A 10566-nucleotide genomic window follows, 5' to 3' on the forward strand; every position below is an offset into this window, starting at 1 on the left:
TGAGCCACCGCGCCCGGCCCCAATTTTTTTATTTTAAGAAATTTCCTCTGTTACCCAGGCTGAAGTATAATAGCACAATCACAGCTCACTGCAGTTGGCGGGCACAGTGGCTCACACCTGTAGTCCCAGTACTTTAGGAGGCCAAGGAGGGTGGATTACCTGAGGTCAGGAGTTCAAGACCAACCTGGCTAACATGGTGAAACTCTGTCTCTACTAAAAATACGAAATTAGCCGGGCATGGTGGCACATGCCTGTAAAAAATCCCAGGTACTCAGGAGGTTGAGACAGAAGAATTTCTTGAACCCGGGAAGTAGAGGTTGAAGTGAGCCAAGATCACACCATCGTACTCCAGCCTGGGCAACAAAGCAAAACTCGATCTCAAAGAAAAAAAAGTTGTTTGCTAAATTTCCAGCCAAGCACTTAGAAATAGCTCTTCTTCCTTAATGTAAATTTATCTGGTTTCTTTTTGCTTCCTCTTGGGCATGGCCAGATCTCCAGACCAGAATTCAGACAACCCGTTTGACCACAAGTTTGGGCTCAAGTAGGCAGATATTCTGGAACGGGTTTTGCTATTGTTGGGCAACAGTTTGAATCTAAGGTTATTGTGGTAGCTCAGCATGGAGGCTCATTTGCCACTGTTTTGAAGGGCTTGAGAATGGTGATCATCATTCTGGGAATACAGTCTTCAGATACCAGAGCATAAAGTGTTTTTGTCTCAAAAAAATAGTCATTGGGAAACATAGCAGTGGGCAGTGTTGGGGTTCAGAAGCCAATACCCTTAAATATGGGGCTTTGACATGCTGAACTGAACCAGCAGCCTCCAGGTCTCTCTGATCTTCTCCCTGACCTCCACCCTCCATCTCTCCCAAAGCACAGTGAACTTCCTTTATCTGCCTAAGATCTGGAACCACCAGAAGGAACAATTGTTTTTTCTCCCCACCCCTGAGACCAAGAATGTAATCACACCTGAACAGATCCTTTCACAAGCTAATATACAAATTAATCTCTTTTCTCTGAGTCATTCTTTGTCTTTAGTAATCCCCTCAACAGAAATCCTCTTCCCCACTCCTGCATACTATTTTGCCAGGATGGTATATAAGCTTCTGATCTCCCTCCGGGGTAGGTAATTACCCTGTGGCTCTTCCCATGTACAAGTTCATAAAATTAGTATGCCTTTTCTCCTGTTCATCTGCCTTTGGCGAGTTGATCTTTTCAGCAACTCTTCAGAGGGCAAAGGGGAAGTTTCCCTTGGCCTCTACAACAGAATGCTCTCCACCCTCTTCATCAGCCTGCATAGTATGCCTCTACCCTCTCACTTCCTGTGCTCCAGCCTTGCTGATTTTGCAAGTCCTTAAATATACCATGTTCCTTCCTGCCACAGGACCTTTGCACATGCTATCTCATCCTGCCATATCCACTCTCCACTTCATCAAGCCAAACTCAACATTTTGCATCAGTTCAAAGATGAGTTTCTCAAAGATGCTTTTCCTGACCTCTGCAGAATTGGTAAGGTGCCTCAATGATATGCTCCAATCGCTCCCTATATTTCTCCACAGCATGTTTTGTAACTGTAACTACATATCCTTAATTGTGTAATTACTTTATTTCTCCTGAGGTGCACATTTTTGACATGTTCATGACATAGCTTACCCTAAGCATTAACATGGCTTACTATTGTACTGCCGTCATCAGTATAACTTTACCATTCCAGGAAACACTTACCCATGAAGATAAAAGTTGAAAATAATTTTATTATTGATTTCAGAGACTTCCAGAAAGACCCATCAACTCTTAAAATAAATCAAATGACAAATTGTATCCCAAGATTCTTTGAATCTAGTGCCTCAAATTGCTATGCCTACCAATCCTGAATTATCATATTATGATTCTTATCCAGTGCCAGCCAAGACTTTTCTTTTCCAGCATTAAAAGATTCTCCTTCAACCAAATTTTTTACAGCTCAATAAATAGCCCAGTCTTGCCCTTACTCTCCTCTGAAATGCTACAAAGACTGTCTAGAAAGTGCTCTGCCTTACCGCAATAAGCAAGAAACTAAATGTCTTAGTGACATGTTGCTTTGATGATTTTTTGGGGAAGGTATTTTTGATACTAACATCTAATCACTGTGTATATTTAACGTGGGAGTACATTTTATCTTTCCTGAAAAGCTGTTATTAAATCCACTGTGGCAATCAATGGTGCCTTAGATTTGAGGAAATATAGTAATTGATTGATAGATCTCTCTCATGAGAATTTTTTGTTTTTTTTGAAACAGTCTCAGTCTATTGCCCAGGCTGGAGTGCAGTGGAGTGATCTCGGTTCACTGCAACCTCTGCTTTTTGGGTTCAAGTGATTCTCCTACCTCAGCCTCCCAAGTAGCTGGGATTACAGGTGTGTGCCACCATACCAGGTAACTTCTGTATTTTAGTAGAGATCGAGTTTCACCATATTGGCCAGGCTGGTCTTGAACTCCCCACCTCAAGTGATCCACCCGCCTCAGCCTCCCTAAGTGCTAGGATTATAGGTGTGAGCCACCTCATCTGGCCTCTCATGAGAATTTACATTCTCCAGGAGGGTCTAGACCTAGTGTGTTTTGAAAACTGGTATATCTCCATATCAGAACAGAATCGGTAATTAGTACACAATTGAGTGAATGACTGGATCAATGAATAGATGAAAGATCAACACAGGATGGATTTCATGGAGTATATAAAGGCGACTCTTACTGATAAGACTTCCTGGCCCTCTTGTGGAAAAGTGAGTAGGAAAAGATAACTGCACTTTCTCACCCTTCTGCTCTAACCCAATTCCAGAGAATATCGCTCAATATATAACATTTCACATGGAGCTCTAATGTGAACTCATACTGTCATATAGCTGCTTATCTGCTGGTTCAGGATTCTGATTTGCCCAGCCTAGTTATGTGGTATCACCATTACATGAAATAGAAGTTGTCCCCAGGGTTGCCATTGACAAGGAAGTGAAAATGAGTTCCTTTGGGGCACATAGCATGTTGTTACGACTTGGCTGACAGAAGAGTATCAGCCGACACCTAAGTAACCAGTGAGAAAGGCTATGGTGCCACACTCACAGGTGGTGCCACAGCAGCAGCAATCTGTCACAAGAGAGCCATTATAGAGATTTATCAAACAATGGTTTGGTTGATACAAGCCTGTCATTGTTACATACATATTAGAATACAAGTGACCAGAGGACTGTGACTTGCTTTTTATTGGGTTTATTTAGAAACTTCACACAGTCAACATTTCCTCAGTGCTTAAAACATCTTAGGCACTGTGTAAAGTGCTTTGAGATATATAATTTTTTTATTTTTTAGAGATGTGGTCTTTCTATGTTACCCACACTGGAATGCAGTGGCACATGACATCCCCCAAACACCTGGGCTCAAGCAATCTTCCTACCTTAGCCTCCCAAGTAGCTGGGGCCACAGACACATACTGTGGGGCCTAGTGAAATATTTTGTGTGTGTGTGTGTGTGTGTGTGTGTGTGTGAGAGAGAGAGAGAGAGAGAGAGATGGAGTCTCGTTCTGTCTCCCAGGCTGGAGTGCAGTGGCGCGATTTCAGCTCATAGTAACCTCTGCCTCCTGGGTTCAAGTGATTCTCCTGCCTCAGCCTCCTGAGTAACTGGGACTACAGGCACATGCCGCCACACTTTCAGCTAATTTTTGTATATTTATTTATTTATTTATGTATTTATTTTTGAGATGGAGTTTCCCTCTTGTTGCCCAGGCTGGAGTACAATAGTGCAATCTCAGCTCATGGCAACCTCTGTCTCCTGGGTTCAAGTGATTCTCCTGTCTCAGCCTCCCAAGCAGCTGGGATTACAGGCATGCAACACCATGTCCTGCTAATTTTTGTATTTTCAGTAGAGACAGCGTTTCACCATGTTGGCCAGGCTAATCTCAAACTCCTGACCTCAGGTGATCCACCTGCCTCGGCCTCCCAAAGTGCTGAGATTACAGAGGTGATCCACCACGCCTGGCTGGAAAGTGGACTTTAAACTGCATCTTTAGGATGAGCAAGACTTGAAGAAATAGAAAAAGGAGGCATGTTTCAGCACTAGATTTGGGAAAGGAAACAAAAGCAGAGGGAGTTTACATTTTTGAGATGTCCTCTACGGAAGGCACTTCCACAAACATCAGCTTCATCTACTTATCTCAAAAAATATGTAGGACTGTGATGGTACTGAGGGCCCTGACCTCGAGGGTACAAATATTGCACTTATAACAATGAGACAACAGTAGATGTTAAGTTAGAAAATACTGAACTGAATATAATTAGGTGTGACTCAGCTCTTGTTTGCTGGTGAATTTCTTTTCTTTTTATTTTTTTTTTTGAGTCAGATTCTCACTCTTTTTCCCAATCTGGAATGCAGTGGCATGATCTTGGCTCACTGCAACCTCTGCCTCCTGGGTTCGAGTGATTCTTCTGTCTCAGCCTCCCGAGTAACTGTGATTATAGGCACACGCCACCACACCTGGCTAATTTGTGTATTTTCAGTAGAGACGGTTTCCCCATGTTGGCCAGGCTGGTCTCGAACTCCTGACCACAAGTGATCCATCTGCCTCGGCCTCCCAAAGTGCTGGGATTAGAGGAGTGAGCCACCATGACTGGCTTGCTGGTAAAGTTCTTAGGTTCCAGGAACTAAGTCCTAAAGCTATCCTAATTGACTGAGATCAGGTAGGTGGGTGAGAGCTGGGTATGGTTGGAGGTATGTTCCAAAACAAGTTGTCCAGATTGGCTAGCTGAGCCCTGTGTCACCCCAAGCACAGGGTATCTGGAATGGTTCTGAGCCCTATTTAGAGAATTTCAATTTGACTTTATCCAACATACCTGTGGCCTGCCCTGCCAATTGCTGAACATGATGGTGGCCTTGGCAGTACCTTGGCCTCACAGAAATATTTCGCAATGGTATATGCAAGCTCTGCAAAGAGAGAGAAAAAAAAGGAATATTTCACCATGGGAGCTGGGAGTCAGGGAACTAGGTATTCAGGTGGATGTTCTTTTCAGAGGATAAAAGGCCTGGACTTCAGTATCAGTGCAGATCCCTTCCTTTGCCCTTTCTTCCCACTGGCTATGCCTGGATGCACAGAAATTTCTTTCTTTCTTTTCTTTCTTTCTTTCTTTCTTTCTTTCTTTCTTTCTTTCTTTCTTTCTTTCTTTCTTTCTTTCTTTCTTTCTTTCTTCTTTCTTTTTTTTGAAATGAAATCTTGCTCTGTCGCCGAGTCTGGAGTGCAGTGGTACAATCTCAGTTCACTGCAGCCTTTGCCTCCTGGGTTCAAACCATTCTCCTGCCTCAGACTCCCAAGTAGCTGGGATTACAGATGCCCACCACCATGCCCGGATAATTTTTTATATTTTCAGTAGAGACACGGTTTCCCCACGTTGGCCTAGGCTGGTCTGGAACTCCTGACCTCAGGTGATCCGCCTAGTTTGGCTGCCTAAAGTGCTGGGATTACAGGCACGAGTCACTGTGCCCAGCCTGAATTTTTTATCTGTTAGGCATCAAATGGATTACTCCTACTGATTTACTTTTGGCTGAGGAAAGAGTAAAAAGATTTGTTATACCAAAGTTTATTAATATGACTGTTCTGACCGGGCGAAGTGGCTTACACCTATAATCCCAGCACTTTGGGAGGCCAAGGCAGATGGATCACCTGAGGACAGGAGTTCAAGACTAGCCTGGCCAACATGGTAAAACCCTGTCTCTACTAACAATACAAAAATTAGCCAGGCATGATGGCACATGCCTGTGATACCAGCTACTTGGGTGGCTGAGGCAGAATTGCTTGAACCTGAGAGACAGAGGTTGCAGTGAGCTGAGATTGCACCATTGTACTTCAGCTGGGGTGACAAGAAGGAAACTTCATCTCAAAAAAAAGACAGTTCTTTCCTGAGGATCCCATCAGCAAATAAGTCCAATGTCTATTAGGTATAAAGCACTGTGCTAAATGCTGGTAAAAAAGGGTACAGAATGGTAAAGAAGGCATCCTGCTCTCAAGGAGTCTACAGTCTCGCTGGAAAAATAAAACATATACATGTACAAAACATACACATGTAAAATTATAAATAATTTTAGCCGGGCGTGGTGGCTCACGCCTGTAATCCCAGCACTTTGGGAGGCCGAGGCGGGTGGATCACGAGGTCAAGAGATCGAGACCATCCTGGTCAACATGGTGAAACCCCGTCTCTACTAAAAATACAAAACATTAGCTGGGCATGGTGGCGCATGCCTGTAATCCCAGCTACTCAGGAGGTTGAGGCAGGAGAATTACCTGAACCCAGGAGGCGGAGGTTGTGGTGAGCCGAGATCACGCCATCGCACTCCAGCCTGGGTAACAAGAGCGGAAACTCTGTCTCAAAAAAAAAAAAAAAAATTTACACTTATTGCTATACAATGGAACTTTCTGCCATGATGGAAATATTCTGGTTGGGCAAGGTGGCTCATGCTTGTAATCCCAGCACTTTGGGAGGCCAAGGTGGGCAAATTACGAGGTCTGGAGTTTGAAACCAGCCTGGCAAATATGGTGAAACCCCATCTCTACTAAAAATACAAAAATTAGCCAGGCGTGGTGGCAGGCACCTGCAGTCCCAGCTACTAGGGAGGCTGAGGAAGGAGAATCGCTTGAACCCAGGAGGAGGAGGTTGCAGTGAGCTGAGATTGCGCCACTGCACTCCAGCCTGGCAACAGATCAAGACTCCATCACAAAAAAAAAGAAAATTCTATATCTGCACTAATGTGGTAGTCACTACCCACATGTAGCTGTTGAGCACTTGAAGTGTGGATAGTGCAACTGAGAACTTTTAGCTCAATTTTAAATACTTTAAATAATCATATGTGTCTCATGGCTTCTTCTTCTTCTTTTTTTTTTTTTTTAAAGACGGGGTTTCACCATATTGGTCAGGTTGGTCTTGAACTCTGGACCTCAGGTGATCCACCTGCCTTGTCCTCCAAAGTGCTTGGATTACAGGCGTGAGCCACCACACCCGGCCTCATGGTTTCTTAATTGGACAGCTTAGTATGAGACATTCCATGAGCACTAAAAAGAAGAACCAGCCGGGCGTGGTGGCTCACGCCTGTAATCCCAACACTTTGGGAGTCTGAGGCGGGCAGATCACGAGGTCAGGAGTTTGAGATCAACCTGACCAACATGGTGAAACTCTGTCTCTACTAAAAATACAAAAATTAGCCGGGTGTGGTAGCGCACACCTGCAATCTCAAAAAGAAAAAAAGAACCGAAGAGATCAGAAAAAATAAAGGTCATTCATTTCAGGTTGATGTGGATGGGTAGGGCTTCCAGGAAGGGGTGTGACTGGAGTTGAGATCTTAAGGATATGTAGTATTCTGATAGGAGAGTAAGTAGAAGGTAATACTAGCTTCTGGAAATTTTCAGAGAACTGTTGAGGAAACCAGAGAGTAAATATGGAACAGAGTACAGTCCTCCTCTGGCTTTCATTTCATTTATGGTGTTAAAAAGATCACTGGAGGCTGGTGACCTGTAATCTCAGCACTTTGGGAGGCCAAGGTGGGAGGATCACCAGAGCCCAGGAGTTCAAAATGAACATGGACAAAACAGGGACACCTAATCTCTATCAAATATGTCTGTATCAAATATATATATATATGAAAGTTTACAATTATAAATCCCTTTTCTACCCTTTGAGATGTAAATCTACCACCCAGAATGGTTCTTCAAGGACCTGAAAGCCTCTCTTTGAAAGGCCAGCATTCAAGGAGATAACTGTTGTCCTCACTCCCCGATCAGTAGGTACCTTGCTGTAACTTGCATCACTGCCTCCTGTCATAAATATGCAAAAAGTTTATTTCTCCTCCAGATAAGTTCTAGTGAACATTTGCAGGTGGCCTAATCACATGGACCAGCCCCCCTTAACACCCCTCAGTGCCTTTCCCTTAGCATATCACAGCCTTTAAAAAGTCTCCTGCCTTTTGCTTCCACAATGTTAAGTTTGACTTAGACTGGGCACTTTTCCCTTTTGCCAATAGTTATTCCTGAATAGTCTATCCTTACCACTTTGACTATTGCCTGGCTTTGTTAGCTCTGTTTTTTGTGCTGATTCAGAAGGGAAACAGTGTCTGATATTCCTAGTACTTTCACACCAGGGCAGCTCTAAGTTTGACCTCAAGCCACACAGCGCTGCCTGTCTTCCTCCTCTGTCCCACTCCAAGCTTCTCCTTGCCTATTTGCTCACTTGGGGCCCTGGTTCCCTTGCTGGCAGGTAAGCTGGGTATCTCTGGATTATCTTTAGCTCCTCCCTTCATGCCTTCAGATTCTATCTCCTCCTCTCTTGCATCTCCCCTTCTTTCACTTCTTGATGCAATTGCCCTAGGTCAGGATGCAACATCTCTTGCCTGAATGAATCTAATTACCTTTTTTTTTTTTTTTCTCATTTGTTTATTTATTTAGAGAGGAGCTCTCCCTATGTTGACCAGACTGGTCTCGAGGAACTCCTGGCCTCAAGCAGTCCTCCCATCTCTGCCTCCTAAAGTGCTGGGATTACAAGGCTGTCACCACACCCAGCCTTACTTAGCTTTTTAACTTATCTTCAGTTTCCACAGAGCTCCTTCTAAAATACTGAACTGTGCCAGGCATGGTGGCTCATGCCTGTGATGTCTTTGGGACACTGAGGGAAGTGGATCACGAAGTCAGGAGTTCAAGACCAGTCTGGCCAACATAGTGAAATCCCGCCTCTACTAAAAATGCAAAAATTATCCAGGTGTGGTGGCAGGCATCTGTAATCCCAGCTACTTGGGAGGCTGAGGTGGCAGAATTGCTTGAACCCAGGAGGTGAAGGTTGCAGTGAGCCGAGATGGTGCCACTGGACTTCAGTCTGGGTGACAGAGTGAGACTCTGTCTCAAAAAATAAAATAAAATAAAATACTGAACTTATTACCTCACATTGCTTCCTTCTCATTACTCTTCTTGGCTCTCCACTGCCTACTGAATAGAGTCTAAATCCCTTAGCAGGTATCAGGGCTACCCGTGATCTGACCTTAGCCTAAGCTTCTCCCACCTCGTTTCCCATGGAATCTGTGATCACTATTTCTTAAATACACAGGCATTTCCACATATCTGTGATTCTGCTTACATCCTCTTGTCATTCTGGGATAAACGACTTCCTCATTCCCATTTCTGCCAGTGATCAAAATTTATTTTTTTTTTCAAGGCCTAACTGAAATATTACCTCCTTCAAGAAACTGTTCCCCATTGTTTGAGTTGGAATTGTTTCTTTCCTCTGTACTTCCACTTCCATTTTATTTTATTTTTTTTAGATGGAGTCTCACTGTCACCTGGGCTGGGGCTGGAGTGCAGTGATGCAATCTCAGCTCACTGCAACCTCTGCCTTATGGGCTCAAGTGACTCTCCTGCCTCAGCCTCCTGGGTAGCTGGGATTACAGACATGTGTCACCATGTCCTGTTAATTTTTGTATTACATTTTTGGTAGAGACAGGATTTCAACCATGTTGCCTAGGTTGGTCTCAAACTCCTGAGCTCAAGTGATCCACCCACCTCAGCCTCCAAAAATGCTGGGATTATAGGCGTGAGCCACGATACCTGGCCCCACTATGTATGATTTTTTAAATGTCATGTTCATAATTGAGGTATAATTTATGTACAGTTAAGTCACCCTTTTTTGGCACATAGTTTTTTCTTTTATTCTTTTGTTTTTTTTTTTGAGATGGAGTCTTGCTCTGTCGCCCAGGCTGGAGTGCAGTGCTATCTCAGCTCACTGCAACCTCCGCCTCTGAGGTTCAAGCAATTTTCCTGTCTCAGCCTCCCCAGTAGATGGGACTACAGATGCACACCACCATGCCCAGCAAATTTTTGTATTCTGAGTACAGACAAGGTTTTACCATATTGGTCAGGCTGGTCTCAGCACATGGTTGTAAGAGTTTTGACAAGCATATGCATTTGAGTTACTAATCATCACCACAATTAAGATATAGGATAGTTCCACCAAACCCAGCTTGGGAAACAGTGCGGCCCCATCTCTTTAAAAAATTTTAAAATTAGCTGGGCATAATGGCACACACCTGTAGTCCCAGCTACTCAGGAGGCTGAGGCAGGAGAATTGCTTGAACCTGGGTTGCAGTGAGTTGAGATCATGTTACTACACTCCAGCCTGTGTGACAGAGTGAGACTCTGTCTCAAAAAAAAAAAGGGAGAAAAGCAAGCTAATGAACAAATGGACAAACAGCCCTAGGATAATTCTGACTCAACAATAGGGCAGCCAACAGGGCTCACATTAGTTTAATGAATTAGATTCTGAGTTATTCACTTGAACTAGAAATGTAACTACTTCTAAATACCTTTTTTTTTTTTTTTTTTTTTTAAGAAAGTGGGATGGAGGTGGGAGGGCAGAGAAATAATAAAGTTCTTGACAAATATGTTCCCTCTTTCTCTTTTGTCTTCAAGGCCTCTGGTTTTAAACTCTGCCTAAGTCAGCTAACTATGAGCAGAATCTGCCTGCTACCTGTCTTTATAGGGCCATGAGCTGAGAATGGTTTTTGCATTTTTAAATGGT

Source organism: Cebus imitator, unplaced genomic scaffold (assembly GCF_001604975.1).
Source record: "Cebus imitator isolate Cc_AM_T3 unplaced genomic scaffold, Cebus_imitator-1.0 Scaffold23, whole genome shotgun sequence".
NCBI lineage: Eukaryota > Metazoa > Chordata > Mammalia > Primates > Cebidae > Cebus > Cebus imitator.